This window comes from Lissotriton helveticus, chromosome 2_1, assembly GCF_964261635.1.
Source record: "Lissotriton helveticus chromosome 2_1, aLisHel1.1, whole genome shotgun sequence".
NCBI classification, from domain to species: Eukaryota; Metazoa; Chordata; class Amphibia; order Caudata; family Salamandridae; genus Lissotriton; species Lissotriton helveticus.
In genome coordinates, this window is record NC_136059.1 from 1,427,055,586 (window position 1) to 1,427,072,612 (window position 17,027).

The 17,027-nt window shown below is 47.3% G+C and overlaps 1 protein-coding gene across 2 annotated transcripts in view; it reads right to left on the bottom strand.

Annotated features, from left to right (window-relative positions):
- Window positions 1-17,027, bottom strand: part of ERCC3 (ERCC excision repair 3, TFIIH core complex helicase subunit) — a 2,074,468-nt gene that overhangs the window by 1,531,522 nt on the left and 525,919 nt on the right. The gene's annotated exons all lie outside the window — the stretch shown is intronic.

Genomic DNA, 17,027 nt, shown 5'->3' on the forward strand with positions numbered 1-17,027 from the left:
CCTGATCAACCTAGACAATAAAATATACGCTAAGTGACTAAAGCCCCTTATCCCACTCCTAGCCAGACCCGACAAATCTGGATTCTTTCTACGACAATTCATAACCCAACCTACGCACATTCTTTGCGGTATTACATCATCTAGACACATCAACTGGCTCTTGACGCCCTACATGATGCCACAAAGGCGTTAGAAACGCTGGAATGGTCCTACTGGTTTTCAATCCTGTCCAGAACATGCTTCAGCACACCTTTATTCAGCTGATCCGCTTACTTTACACTAACCCCACCGCAAGACTGAGGGTGAATGAATTACATCTTCGATACATTCCCAATTACTCAGGGCACGAGACAAGGATGCCCTCTATCCCCTCTCCTCTTTGCTGTTGCGATGGAGCCCCTAGTGGCTCGGTTACGCCAGCATCATACCGCTATAAGATTGGGGATCACCGGTAGGGGACTGATCATCTCACTATATGCAGATGATATTTCACTTTACATACAAAACCCCAAGGTAAACCCACACCCCGTGTTAAGGGAGGTCACTCGGTTTGGGGGGCTGTCGAAATAAACATCAACCTGTCCAAATCGATATTATTCCCCCTCACAGATGTCACACACCCCTTCAAGCTGGAATACCCCTTAACCAGGGCAGAAGGCCCTGTCAAATATCTGGGAATTTGACTCAGCCACGATACACACTAACTCTGGAACGTGAACTATGGTCGCGCAGTAAAGTGGCTGGAGGGGAAAATTTCCTCCTGGTCAGAGTGTCATTGGTCAGCAGGAACACCTTAGTGAAGATGGTGGTATTGTCAAAATTCTTGTATCGTTTTGTAAACCTACCACTGCCACTTAACCACACACTGTTGAAATGGCATCGCTCCCTCATGGTGGCCTTAGTCTGGGAGGGCAAACAAGCTCTAATATCTTGGGAAGTACTGACTTTTCAGCTTAAGCAGGGAGGCTTAGGTGCACCTGACCTCACTCTATATGCTTACTGTACAGAAGCACAATTTTTACATTACTGGCTCTAGTAGACCCCCTTTAAAACCCATGTTGCTTTGGAAAAGACAGCGCAGTTACCACTCCTTTACAGGTCGCAGTGAACCAGACTTTTAGGAACCCAGGGAGAGAAATAAATACGGTGGAGGCTTTAAGATGGGTATAGGAAGTTGGCTCTGTATACTAAAGCGTGGTATAGTGTGCACAGAGTCCAGTGGATCCCCAAAGGTAGGCAGAGGTAAAGTTATATAGCACCTCACTCTCTATTTGTGGTAGTGTGGTCGAGCAGAAAGGCAGCATCAGAGGACAGTGTTAAGCATTTGTTGTACACACTCGGTCAGCAAATGAATTCACACACTCAAAGAATGAACTTCAGACCAATTATTTTTGTATGAAATTATTCTTTTAGTTATTTTCTAGAACCAAGCAAGCCTGGCTGGCACAGGTAAGCAATACATACTTTACAGTAGTAATGCAGTTTGTAAACAGATTGAATTGAAATTGTATATGCACTTTGTTTTGACTTACAGTATGGTTTCAGAGAAATTTAATACTTTGTAAATACAGTACATAGACTTGAATGGGCTTTTCAGTAAAATTACAGGCAAGTTAACTTTGAGATAATTTTTCTTACTCCGAGTAGTATACCTGGATACTACTCTGGGACATTTCCTGTAAACAGGTAAGTAAAATCGTTTTTGTTAGTTAGTGCAATTTGAAAGAATTTCTTTAGGTTTTCAAACTCCACACTTTGAAACTTTTCCAAGAAAAACAGTCAATGTTATCCTATGGAGGAAAATAGAGGTTATTGGTTTTGAGGTAAGTATTTGGTAGTGGGAGTTGAGGTTCTGGGGGTAGACTCAGGGGCCCCCAAGGGTCAAGGATGCACTCTAGTTAGACTCTCAGGGGCACTAGGGCGGCCGGGTGCTGAGGCCCAATGTTATCCAATAGGGGATAGGGGGCCTCCGGTTAGTGGCTGCTGACGAGAAGGCCACTTGGTTTTGGGAGCAAAGCTCCTAGACTTTAGCTCAGGGCAAATGGGGTTTCGACGTCAGGCACCCTGTTGGTTTAAATTGGGAACCTCCGGTTTGCAAAGGCATGCAGGCTTGGGGACGAAGGTCTTCTGGGTGCTACCACCACTTCGAGAGGTAAGTTGGGAAATTCGGGGTTGGTTAGGCACCGTCTGTTTGGCCACCCAAGGCCGTGGGGCATCGGGTGCAGGGGTGCCTTTTGGGGTCGGGTCTTCTTACCAGCTCCTGGTCGCGGTTGGGGGGACCTTCTGGATTTAGGCTGCCAGCATCGGCTGGAGGCTAGCGGCAGGTCAGAAATCCCCAGATCTCGGGTCAGGATCGCTGGGGGGACCTCCTCTTGGTGTTTGCCTACTCGAGATCAGGCCGTGGACAGCAGGTGCAGAGTGGGGTGGATTTGCGTGGTCCAGCAGGAGACAGAGGTTGCAGATTAACAAATCCGGTGTTCACGGGAGACCAAGTCTTTGTGGTTGAAGACAGGCAGGGCTTTTCGAGGTGGCTGGCTGCAGGACACACCGGGATTTCGCAGGAGCAGGTTCGAGGTGGAGACAGGCCGGTAGGGCAGGGGCCAAGTCAGTGGGCGTCTTCCTCTTGTTAGCTGCTGCATGGCTGTTCGGTCCTTCTACTTTCTGCAGTTTCTTCTTGTCTGAGGAAGCAAGGTTCAGGGGTGCCACTAAATACTGTATTTAGGGGTGTTACAGTTAGATAAACGGTAGGGACCAACGGGTTCCCTTCCCTGGGGTGGGTACACTCTCTATTATGCCACCTTCAAGTGGAAAGGGGAATGACCCTGTCCGTGGTTTGCTGCATCCCCCCCATCTGCAAGAGGGTGGGGACTGAGAGTTGTGCTTAATCTCGCCTCCACCACCTGACGGATGGAGTTGGCAGAGATGGGCACACCTCTCTTCCTCACTTGTTTTTACCGCCGGTTGTGCCACCCAAAATGGGGGTCAGAACCAGTGGTGACCAGTTGCTGAAAGCAGCAAGTGGCCTGGGGAAGCTCACAAAGGTGGCAAGCCTTTGAAGCTTCCCCCTTCGTGAACCCTGCCCATCCTGGGGAGGAGGCTTAGCACCTCGTCCCAGGATGTGCATTGTTTCAGGCCCCAGAGAGCAGCAGTCTCTCGACCCAAGAATCCTGAAACTTTTCTGGTGGTAGCAGCTGAAAGCAGCCACTCATCCTGGACACTAGTGGTGGGTTCATTTTCAGGGGGCATCTCTAAGATGCCCTCTGTGTGCATTTTTCATTAAATCCCACACTGGCATCAGTGTGGGTTTAATGTGCTGAGAAGTTTGATACCAAACATCTAAGTTTTCAGTGTAGCCATTATGGTGCTGTGCAGTTTGTGATGACAAACTCCCTGCACCATACACTCTTAATGGCAGCACTGCATTTACAACGTCTAAGAATGGACTTAGATACTATAGGGGTACAGGGCTCATTGACTTGTACCCTCATCACTGGTATTGTGCACCCAGCTAGAGGGAATACTGATCTATGCCAGGGGAGTGGGTTGTAGGTATGACCCCCCTCCCATAATTTCGGCTAAGCTCTTATATGACCAAATCCGAGCTACATGCAGACGGCTGCATAACACATTCCCAGCCACCCAACCTGCTCTTCCCGCCATGCTTAATGATCCCTCTCCCTGGAAACGTATTACCCGCCTATACAATACCACCCAACGCATATCCCCAGTGACAATAGCTAAAGCGCAAGCTAGCTGGAGCTCAGAATTAGACCAGCTGATGGAAAATGGCTCTCCTGCTGTGCCCAACAAGAGCTCCTTCCCCAAACTATAATTTAAGACACATCCACTTTACTTTCCTTCACCGTATTTACCGCACCCATCCATAGTTGTATTGGATAGGTCTCAGAACTGATGCGAATGGTTGGCGATGCAGACAATCGCAAGCCACTTTTCTACATCTAGCATGGCAGTGTCCTCCTATAGCTTCTTGTTGGATTAGGGTCTACGAAATCTTGCATTAGATTACTAGGGTAGACTTGGAGCACACTCCACTGGTAGGCCTTCTGGGTTACGTTGGAGATGCCCCACCTGCATCGCGCCATCTGCTATCCATTTTGCTTTTATTGGCGAAATGCAGAGTTGCCATGCACCGGTCTTCTGTGAGTTAATGCACTTAAAGTCTCGTCCCAAAGACATCTGGGCCCCCTTCACACAATGGGTGAACACACGAAACCAAGACAGTCTGAATCGCCTGATACATACCATAACCCAGAGGTCTCTGCACTTTGACTGGCCTCACGCTTCCTGGGAAGCGGGCAACACTTCCGACTTTGTAGCCACTAGTTGGGAGGCACTGGTCAATGGGGACACCTGGTCATAAATTGCAAGTGCTTGCATACATAGCAAGACCTGTCAATGTACTACTCCTTATGTAATGTGATGCTGTTTTTTAAACTGATCTATAGTTGTGCCATGCCCCTATGCCCCCCCTTCCCTCTATCGTTCATACCAGTTGTTGCCAATATAATGGCCCTGTATTCTTGCTACATTACATAACATCTCATAACACTGTATGGCTGTAAGCAAATCATAGTTCAATATTTTTCAAAAACAAGAAAGAAAAAAAAATGAGTTCAAACTGAAAATGATCGCACAGTAATGCTCTGTTCATACACAGTGTCTTAGTTCACTGTTTCTTTAGTCTGCGAGGGGGTCGGGCCTTCTTAATCAGTCAATTTCCGGCTTATAATAGTAAGCACTAGTCTGTATAAGTTGTATACCTAAAACAAACCCTAGCAGAGCAAGTTCTTACAGTGCTAAAACTTCATGTAGGTTTTCTTCCAACCTTCTAATGTTCTGAGAGAAACCATCTGGAGTCAACAATCTGCTGATCGAGTTTGCCAGAATGTACAAGAGAATACAAAAGCCACAATGTAGAAGTACGCTACAGAGATCGAGAGTTTCTCAGTGTGGCTTTCTTGTATAATTAGGTCAAACAACGCAAGCAACCACTAAAACACAAGTCGTGGGAGTTTCTCAATTTTGTAAATTATCTCCAACATCGTTTCACAAGCTATGAGCACTATTGCCCAATTCTGCATCAAAGAAAGCAACTACATCGGGGTTGTACAAGCTCACAATCTTTTGTACTGCTGGACGGACAATTTAGTCCGTCCAGCAGTACAAAAGATTACAACTGCTCTTCTGGCCTAAAGCCTCTACGCCTTTCCCTCATCTGACACTTGCAACTTTCTACATCAACTTGTGCTGCCTCCTCTTCCCCCTTTACCACTTCAATATCCAACTCATTCCATGGGCCACCTTCTCTTAATCTGAAGACAACACATGCACACCAGAATTATCCTTCAATCAAAACTGGAAAGAATTTGCCTCTATTATAGACATTCAAACACAAAATGTAACAATGGCAGAATTGATAAATTAATAAATGCTCGGATTTGTAGAGTGCAGCTTATCACCTGTGGGGGGTATCCAGGTGCTGTCCATAGGCACGGGGATTTTCAGTGATTTGCCAAGAACTACAAAAAGTTGAGCCGACGCAGACTCTCAAACCTGGATCCTCACCTCGGAAGTCTGCAGCTCTGGCAGTTATGCCACACACCCTCTCCCTGATTACTGCGTACAGTGCTAAAGAAACAGTTGAAAGCAACTAAGGCACATAGAACACGATGTACTGCTCAATTTTTCCAGCTGTGCTTCCCATGTTGAACATGGCACTTGGTTTTTGTTGCTAAGTTTTAGTATTTATAAAGTGCCAAACTAACTGTCTAGCAAAAGCTCTGTACAGGTCAAAATCCAGGGAGATACATGATGGGTAAAAGGACAGCAAGAGGAGGTAAAACTATTGAAAGGGGGAGCTAAGTCAGCCTATCTGAAGTATTGCTGCTTTAACCCTTTTGCTGCCAGGCCTTTCACCCCCCCCCCCCCCCCACCCCCCGTGCCATGACATTTTTTTACTATTTGGGGTACTTCGCACCTAGGTAACCATAACTTTTTGTCCTCATAAGGTATCAATGCCAAGTTTGTTTCATTTTCTTCCAACATCTTGAGGATTCTAAAGGCCAGGGTTTGTGGATTCCTCTGGAGGAGATCGAGAAATAAGGCAAAATACAGCTAAATTGTGGGTTTTGGGAGAAAATGGGAATACAGTGCTGCAGACGACAGCGTTTGTTTGTTTTCATGCAAACGGTATCAACAAAGGGGTTTGTGGTGCTGAAATCACCATCTTCCCAGCTTTCAGGAACAGGCAGACTTTTGCCAGTAAACCAAAGTTTTCTACACGGTTTTGCCATTTTACTGGGACAGTCTATTTTTTCTATTTTTTGTGCTTTCAACCTCCTTCCAGTTAGTGGTAGAAATTGATGTGAAACCAATAATGGATCCCGGAATGCTACATATTTCTAAAAAGTAGACCAAATTCTTTATTTAGCAAGGGGTCATTTGTGTACATCCTTTAAGGTTTGCCTATGGAAAGAAACAGTTGGAATAAAAGAATATTGAAATGCAGTTTAAAAAAAACAGCCATTTGTGCCTACATTTTTATCTGTAACTTCTTCTATAACTATGGTAGATTTTTGAAAGCTGTATACTTTTACGTCCCCGGGACCCTTCTGGTTGCGGGGTTATATGAGACTTGTAGGTTCACCAAGAACCCCAGGTACCCGGAGCCAATAACCGAGTTGCACCTTGCAATGTATTTTCAATGTGTATGCAGTAATCCATTTGGCAAAAATATAAAGAGTGAACATTCTGTATTAAGTAAACCTATGAATATATGAAATTGGAACAAGATATGGAGTTTAGTAGCAGTGGTTATTTGTAGGTACCCATAATAGCATGAGAATTCGAGGGCATTGTTGAAATTGACTTTGTTACACGCCATCTTACATTTGGAAAGCAGAAATGCATAGAAAGATAAATGGTAATAACATTTGTTCTTCTAGGGACGCTAGAGGGCGCACGAGCAGCATGGCCGCACTTGTGTGAGGCTCCTGCAGCCTGTCCCGCTATCCTGCTATTAACCTTGCTTCACCACCTCCAACGCCGACGAAAATTGGTGGATCTGTAGAGAGCCAGTGTTCCTACACTCGCTGAAAATTTGAAGTGCCACGGACCCGTAATTGCAGAGATATCACCGCGAAAGGACCCGACCGGCTACTGCTGCGGAGCCTACGCTGCGCGAGACTGGGCGCCGAGCCTACGCAATACTGGGGAGCCCACTAGGTCAGAGGGCCCTGGCCTGCTTGTGGCTGTGCGGCCATGCCCAATTGAAGATCGGGACCCTGAGGTGCGGGGCTGGGCACGCTGCTGCCAGAACTAGCGGATTTGGTCAGGTCAGGGGCACGAATGTGTGGACTGGTGATAGCCTGAAGAATACGGGGGCAGAGTGGGGGCACGGAGAGACGCCGAGCAGGCTGTGATCGCCGGGAGAGAGGTGCTTTGATCTTTGCATTTTCTACCGATAACCTTCTAACTTCCTCCCGTTCCCCTGCTGTCAGAGGCGAAGTGGACTGCTGCACTGTGTGCTATTAGTGGCAGAAATGTCGCGGACGCCTTGGCACCAAAAGCGAGTTTGGGCGCGCATGGAGAAAGGACGACCGTTGGACTCCCGGGCGGAGCTGGTGTGATCCGGCCGTGATCTTTGCGACGTACAGTCTCGCATGAGACCGGAGGGCGAGCACCATACCACTGGAGATGTGCAGTGTGGACAGTGTGTGACGTGGTACATTGGTGACTACCTGTCTAGCAGACCGATAGTGCTGGGCTAACGTTGGAAAGCACTACATATCCTTCCATGGGGAACAGAGCTTGGTAGTCACGCGGTGCCAACACTATTCGTTGCAATATTGTGGAAACACGCACAACGTCGCCGATCACCCCTCTGTAGCGCGGAGAGAACTATATCTGCTGGTGTGATAGTGGCAGGGGAGTTTGTAGACTGGAAGGCGCAAATTGTGGACTATTTGTGGACCATTGACTGTAGCACTACGCTGGTGGAGTCGAAGGATATCTGAGTGATTCCGTGAGTCCTGATCCTTGGCCATGTGCGCCGGAACCTTGCAAGACTAGGCCGGCCTTGCCCTGCACGCTAACTACATCATAGCGGGACGGTTCATACCAGAGTGCAAAGTGATCTGATGGGCATAAGTGCTGGAGACGGAGAGGCGCTTGTTGAGGACCACAGCTACAGTTAACGGATTCGGAGCTAGCCTGGTGGATCGTTGACAGTTTTTTTGCGCTAGTTTATGACGGAGGCCTCAGGGTCGCCCGGTGGCGGAGGGGGTAAAGGGACCTCTGTCACCAGAGTCAGGTCAGCAAAGGGCGCTACCATGGGGCGGCAGGACACTAGGCAGCCGAAACTATCCTTTGACTCGGCCCAGCCGTCAAAGAAAAACGCTAGATTGGACTCAGACTCTGGAGGGCCTCAAAGCGCGTCCACAGCTGGGACTAGCCGCGACACAGCTGCGCCGGATATGCACCTTATTCTGCAGGAGATGAAACAGGGTTTCGCGACGGTGGTGGACAAGGTGGATCGGCTTTCCTCTAGAATGGACGCTATTGCACAAAAGATGGACGTTCACGAGGAACGCATTACGGCGGCTGAGAGGAGGATCTCGGACAATGATGATACTACGGCGTCCCACGCTACTAGGCTGTCGAGAATGGACAACATCCTCCGGGTGATAGCTGCAAAGAACGAAGAGTTGGAAGCGCGCAGCCGCCGCAATAATGTACGCGTGGTAGGTGTGCTGGAATCGACGAACACAGGGCGGATGGAAGAGTATGTGGAGCGGATTCTAAAAACGGCGGTGGGAGAGGAGGCCTTTTCACAACAATTCATTGTCGAGAGGGCGCATCGTTCTCTAGGCCCTCAACCCAAACCAGGAGCGCCGCCCAGACCGATCATAGCGCGGCTACTGAATTATAGAGACCGGGATACTGCTTTACGGGCTGCAAGAAACACGAAACAGCTAACGTGTGATGGAGTGAATTTTTCCCTATACCCAGACTTCACACAAATGGTACAAGACCAAAGACGGAAGTTTTTGGATGTGAAAAGAAAGCTTAGAAACCTGCAAATTGATTATGCTCTACTATACCCTGCGAAGCTCAGAGTCACGTACCAGGCGAAACAACACTTTTTTGTGAATCCACAACAAGTTGAGGACTTCCTGAATCACTGAGGAGAGAGCAAGGACCCCGTCCAGCAGAGGAAGAAGCGGAGGAGGAGGGGGACTGAACTTTCAATGGTCATTGTTGTAATGGATTGCTGACTGAACTGAGACAAGTATGGGTCGTATTGAATAACTTCACCTGTGCTGCCGAATTGGAGACTCTGCATGAACACTGCTGTTATGGATACGAGATGCTGTTGAAGTCGGCGTTGGGACTGATGGTGGTAACGTATGCCAGGCGATACCCCCTTCTCTCGTGGAAACCTCCGTGGGGAGGTTCGAAACGAAGGACGGGACGAAGGGGGTGATGAAGTGCGTACCTTAGATGGCCCCACTAGGGTGTGCCCCATTGACATTGTTTTTTGCACTGCAGCTCATTGGGGGTTTGCTAGCGGTGATAAGGGAGGTGGGGGGGAAGGAGTGCTGGAGACTTGGGGATGCTTCAGTGGGAGGGGGGTGGGCGGGGAGTGCACACGATTTGGACGCTTAGAGCCCTTCTGGGGAGGTTAAGGATTTGGGATGCTGAGATAATGTTTGGTTGGGGGAGGGGGGGGTTTGTTGGGATGTTTGAATTGGGTGGGGGGAGGCAAGGGATGAGGGGTATGGCTGAGATGGTTGGTTACTACGGACGATGGTTACACAGGAAATTGCATGTCCAATGGAAGGATTGCTATGAGGTGGCTGGCGGGTGGTTAGAGCGGGTGAGTATGTGTATCATTATAGCTGGCGCAAATGCTTATGGCTGATAAGTCTAGGAATTCACTGTCGATTCTGTCATGGAATGTGAGGGGCATTAATGATGCTAGAAAAGGCAGAAATATACTTGCTTATCTGGATAGGCATAATGTGCACATAGCACTGTTGCAGGAGACACACTTTAGGCCACGATTGGATCCCACTTTTGCTAGAAAATGGGCTGTGATCAGGAAATTTTCATCATATTCCTCGTACTCACGGGGCACTGCTGTGCTGATCAAAAACTCCATTACTTTTCACCTGATGGGTGAGATTCTGGACCCTAATGGTCGCTTTGTACTAGTGTGGGGGAGGTTGGGCACGGATACCGCTGTGATTGTGAGTTGTTACGCTCCTAATGTTGACACTCCGGACTTCTTTACGACACTTTGGGGGCATATATTGGGGGTGGGCGCCACTCATGTTATTTGGGGGGGGGATTTTAATGTTACACTGATTCCTGGTATGGATAGGTCGGATGGTTGCGTGCAATATAACAGACAAGCGCGAGATGTGTTGGTAGGCATTATTGAGGAAGCTGGGCTAGTAGATAGTTGGAGGCACACACACCCTACACGCAGGGAAGGCACACACTTTACTTCACACACTAATACCTGGGCTAGATTGGACTACTGTTTTGTGACGAGGGGACTTTGTGAGGGGATGGGTATGGTAACACACTTGCCCAGGACCTACTCTGACCATTGCCCGGTACTGCTGTCCCTCGCTGTGCCGGGTCATGACCGTATGAGACCTCCCTGGAGGATGCTTCCATCCATGCTACTGGATACGGTGTTTAAGACAGAGCTGGGATTTGAAATTGAGGAATTTTTCCCTAGGAACAAAGACTCGGTGGCTAGTGTGGAAACGGTGTGGGAAGCATTCAAAGTCACGATCAGAGGGGTTTGCATATCCAAGGGCGGGGGGGTGCTGAGAGATATACAAAGGACATTGAGTAGATTGGAGCATGAACTGAGAGTACTAGAAATTGATATGGCAATAAGACCGGACGCGGGATTACATAAGACATTTAGAGATAAGCTAACAGAGTATGAGGAAGAGGCGGCGAGAGAGGTCAACTTCAAAGGAAAGTACTGGATAGCGCGTAGGTATTGCGAGGGAGAGCGGCCGGGCAAAGTATTGGCTGCGATGACGAAGAAGCCACGATTTAGCTCCAATGTATTAGAAATTGTAGCGCAGGACGGTGAAAGGTATCGTGATACTGAGAGCATTCAGAGGGAGTTTCTGATGCATTATGGTCACCTTTATACTTCGCAACAGACTACTGCAGTTGACATGGGCGGCTTCCTTGAAGACGTTGCACTGTGCTGGATCAGCGATGTGCATAGGGCGTTCCTTAGCGCGCCGCTGGAGCTTGATGAGATACGCGACGAGATTATGTCATTGGCTAATGGCAAAGCGGCGGGACTGGACGGGCTCCCTGCGGAGTTCTATAAATGTTACATAGATATCATGGCACAGGTCCTTCGGGAAGTCTATGTAGAATCTTTGGAAGCTGGGATATTGCCGGGATCGATGAGGGAGGTGGTCATTACCTCTTTGTTGAAACCGGGGAAAGACTCAACAGATACGGACTCCTATCGTCCGCTGTCACTTATCAATTGCGACGCTAAAATTCTAGCCAAAGTCCTCGCAAGACGCCTTTCGTTGATTATGTCTAAGTTGGTATTACCGGATCAAGCTGGTTTCGTGCCGGGCCGTGCTACCTCGCATAATATCAGAACGTTGTTCTCTTTAATTCAGACGATCGCCCCGGATATCCCAGTCGCCGCCGTATTCCTAGATGCCACTAAAGCATTCGACTCGGTTGAATGGACGTACCTATTTAATATATTGCACAGAATGGGATTTCCGAAGCTGTTTGTTAGCTGGGTGGAACTGCTGTATACCGCGCCGACGGCCAGAATAGTTATTAATGGATTGCTGTCTTCCCCGATACCGATAACCAGAGGCACTAGACAGGGGTGTCCTCTCTCCCCACTGCTCTTCGCTATAGCGATAGAACCACTGGCATGTCGTATCCGACAACTGCACAGAGACAGTGCTTTTCGCTGCTGCCAACGCCAAATCGGTGTATCATTGTATGCGGACGACATCACGATTTATGTGAAAGACCCGCAAACTAATCTTAATCCTATCTTAAGAGAGTTTCTAGTTTTTGGACGAATATCAGGGGTGCAAATAAATTGGAAAAAATCTCAATTCTTCCCGCTCACGGGTGCTGTTCAAAGATTCCCGTTGGACTATCCACTGGAGTGGTGTGATTCAGATCTTAAATATCTGGGAATAATGACATCCCTAAGTAGGGAGGAGACGCTGAGGATGAATTACGGGGTAGCCGTATCGAAACTGGCGGATAATGTTACACGGTGGAAGACACTGCCGTTATCAATGGCAGGGAGAGCATCGCTAATAAAGATGGTGATACTGCCACAGTTTTTATACCTATTCCAGAACGTACCCTATTTCCCTGGTGCCTTTTTTTTAAACAGCTGAGGTCGGAACTTCTTCGTCTTTTTTGGGGGGGTAAACAACTGCGGCTGCGTTGGGACATTATAACCCAGCCCTATGAGAAAGGAGGTTTCGACGTGCCTAACTTCGAAACCTATTATATTGCTGCACAGGCGCAGTACGCCTATCTTTGGATTAACCCCACGCCTTTTATGCCACAAATCGCTGCAGAGGACTGGATCGCACGGCCTCTGCCACTCAATGGCCTAGTACAAGGTTCGATGCGGGACATAGACACACCGTTCACTACGGTGACATGCACCATAGACGCTTGGACTCGCATTGCGAGGACTCTTCATGCCACGCAGCTGTACTCACCTGCTCTGCCCCTCGCGTATCACCCTTGTATATCGCTCCTACAGGAGGCGGGCTTTCAGCTGATGTGTAAGCGCCTGAAGGTTGCCACGTGGGGAGACATGTTCCTCAACGGGCAGTTCCGTACCAGGGAACAAATGTTTCAGGATGTTGTGCCCACTCCTCTGGAGGTTTTCTATTACGTCAGGCTTCGACAGGGGCTGAGAGCGGTCCTGCCTGACTTCCCGAGGGAACCTGATGTGGTTTTGCCGCTACACGCCATGCTGCTGTCCGATGGCCGCCATCTCGTTTCCAGGTTGTATAACAATATCAGACTACAGCACCAGGGGACTGAGAGCTCCGCTCGTAGACAGTGGAGCGAGGACCTGGGCAGGGTTATATCTGACGATCAATGGCAATATTGTTGTGCCATTACAGCTAAGATCTCGCCTAGTAGCAGGTTGAAGATTATTCATTTCAAGTTCTTACAACGATTTTACTATACGCCTGTTAGAAAGCTACGCTTTCGTTTAGCGGACAACGATAGGTGTGAACGCTGCAGGGCGGAAGGGGCGGGATTCGTCCACTTGGCGTGGGAGTGTCCTGGTGAATACAAATCTTGGTGTCAGGTACAGGAAGCTTTGCAGACTATGACTGGAGGGGCGATCGATAGAGATCCGTTAATAATGCTGTTGGGATACACACGGGATGTACCCAAGACTATTCGAAAGGTTTGTAGATGTTGCGCTGCTACTAGCCAAAAGACGGGTTGCGTGCAGATGGGGCAGAGGGAGGGCCCCAAAGTTTAAGGAGTGGATTGCTGATATGGTTTATTGCCAGGATCAAAACAATGTGTATGCTGATTTGATACCAGTACGAAGCAGGCCAGGCGATATCTGGGGTCCATTGCAGGACTATTTATTGAAAGAGGCAGCGGCATCAGCAGATTCAGATAATGACAGTCGAGAGTGAAGGATGCAGCGGCTGCTCCGCTGATACTGTCGAAGGTACCCCTTAGATTCCTGTGTGGGATACTATATCCATCTATTCCTGAGCACGGGATCACTCCATCTTAACTGCTGATTGCTCTGTGTGACGATTGGGGAATCATACGAGACGGGCTGTGTGGCTTAGAGTGGTACAGATTCAGTTTCACAAGGGTGCAAGAGTGTCAATGGGCACAGTCTTCCTGACTGTTGTTAATTTATTGTTATGTTTTTGATGCCCTCCAGAGACAACTAACTCTGCTGTAATGTCTTATTGTTTTATATTTGGTAGGTCATGTGATGAAGTACAGCTTAAGAGCTGATGTCTGCGTGATTCCGACCTTCTCGGACTCACCGGCCACCGTATTATATTTATGTATATGCTTAAGGATGCAATGTGGACCTGTGTAACCTACTTGAATGCCGTTTTCTCTTGTTGTTTGTCAAGAAAAATGTATAAATAAAGATTTTAAAAAAAAACAACATTTGTTCTACTATTTTGTGTTTTCCTAAGAGTCACGATAAAAATGGTACCTCACTTGTGTGAGTTGACTTGGTGCCCGCAACAGGAAACTGCCCAAAACACTAAGTGAACACATCACATGTTTCCAGTGAAAACTGACCCTTTTTTGCAATGTGCCTCGCTGTGGATTTTTGGCTCTAGCTCAGCAGGAATCTAGGGAAACCTAGCAAACCTGTACATTGTTGAAAACTAGACACCCAGGGGAATCCAGCATAGGGTGACTTGTGTGGCTCTCACCGGGTTCTGTTACCCAGAATCCCTTGCAAACGTTAAACGTTGTCCAAAAACACATTTTCCTCACATTTCTGTGAAAGAAAGTTCTGGAATCAGTAGGGAGCCACAACCTTCCACCAACCAGCATTCCCCCAAGTCTGCCGATAAAAATGTTATCTCAATTGTGCGAGTAGGCCTAGTGCCTGCAACAGGAAAGGACCCAAAACCAATTGTGGAGACATCAACATTATTTATCACAAGACAACCTGGTTTTGCAAGGGAGTCATCCATGTTTATGGTCCCGTGCTCGACTGCAATCTAGGGAAACCTACTAAACCCAGACATTTCTGAAAACTAGACACCCAGGGTAGTCCAGGGAGGTGTAGCTTGCGAGGATCCCCCAATGTTTTCTTACCCAGAATCCCCGGCAACCCACAATTTTTGCTAAAAACATAAAAATTACGTTTTCTTCACATTTTTGTGTTGCAAAGTTGTGGAATCACCAGGTTGAAAACAATTTCCCACTACCCAGCGTTCCTCTCAGTCTCCCGATAAAAATGATACCTCACTTGTGTGGGTGCCCAAAGCAGTCAGCCTAAAATGCTATGAAAAAAAATAACTGCCCTTTTGGACCCACTTTGGTTCCCCCTCAGTTTTTTCATTTTATACGTTTTTAGGTTCTTTGCTTTGGGCACCCACAAAAATGAGGTATCAAGGGAACACTGGGTGGTGGGAAACTTGTGCCGGCGTGGTGATCTCACAACATTTCCACAGAGAAGTGTGAGGAAAGTGTGATTTTTTAGCTAATTTTGAGGTTTTCAGAGGATTCTGGGTAATAAAATGCTAGAGGATCCATGCAAGCCACCGCGCCAGCCAAGCGTCATCCACACCCACCACCAGTCAATTACCACCACGTACACTGCCAGCCAAGAGACTGTGCACGTACACTGCCAGACATGTACCATTCATGCACACAGCTAGCCAAGGGACAATCCACATACACTGCCAGCCAAGCTCTAGTCCAAACACACAGACATATACATACATACATATATATATATATATATATATATATATATATATATATATATACACATATACATACATACATACATACATACATATATATATACACATATACATACATACATACATACATATATATATACACATATACATACATACATATATATATATATATATATATATATATTACCTACTGGCGGTCGCCAGTAGGTATATATAGTTAGGATTTTTTCTCTATGGGATGTTTGAAAATTCTATGTCTAATAACTTTGGCGTTTGTGGACGGAATTGGCAGAAATTTTCAGGAAAATGGAACATTTTGTTTCTGAGCAGCCCCTGGAAATTTGGGGGGGGGGTTCGTCAAGGGGGGGCCGAGAAAAAAAGGGGGTCCCAAAACGCGTTTTTCCAAAGTTAATTTCCATAGGGCGGTTGGCCTCACTTTTAGCCCGAACGGCTGAATGGATTTGCACGAAACTTGGCAAAATTGTAGGGACTGGTAGCCCGATGTGCCTTTGCTAGGTCTCAATATATGTGCTCCAGTGGATTTTGAGAAATTAACGTTCAAAAAAAGATATATATCTGTAACAGCGGACCGGGCAGCGCTCCGGTTCGCGTACTTTTCGCGTTACGGAGCTTTGTGAAGCGAAGCTGATTGGTTCTCCGGCGTCTGTAAACATTCCAAACAGTCCGTAGCGGCCGCCATCTTGTCTCTCGGTAGGATCAAGAGACAAGAGGAGGCCAAAGCGAAGGGGCAAATGACCATAAGGGGGCATAGTAGATCCTCCCTGACCCCCTAGGTTTGATGTGGAGGTTTTAAAAGGGCCCCGCGGGGCAAAAAAAAAAAAAATAATAATAATAAAACGGCTGAATGGATTTGCACGAAACTTGGCAAAATTGTAGGTACTGGTAGCCCGATGTGCCTTTGCTATGTCTCAATATATGTGCTCCAGTGGATTTTGAGAAATTAACGTTCAAAAAAAGATATATATCTGTGACAGCGGACCGGGCAGCGCTCCGCTTCGCGTACTTTTCGCGTTACGGAGCTTTGTGAAGCGAAGCTGATTGGTTCTCCGGCGTCTGTAAACATTCCAAACAGTCCGTAGCGGCCGCCATCTTGTCTCTCGGTAGGATCGAGAGACAAGAGGAGGCCAAAGCGAAGGGGCAAATGACCATAAGGGGGCATAGTAGATCCTCCCTGACCCCCTAGGTTTGATGTACCATTTTGCCAAGTTTGGTGTAATTCCGTTCAGCCATTCAGGCTGTAGACGTATCTAAATGTCCTATGGAAAATTGCATGGGGAAAACACATTTGAAAGTGTTGAAATTTAGAACCAATTAAAATGTTACTTTGGTTTTGTATTTGTGTGTGATGAAAGTTAATTGGTTATGTATATATCTAAAATGAGAGGAAACCACAGCCATTTTGTGATACTACTGTCTGAGGTACATTTGTGAGGAATTTTTGGTGCTCAATTTCTGGTGTTTGATTTACACAGTACTAACGCTTCTCCTACTTTCAAA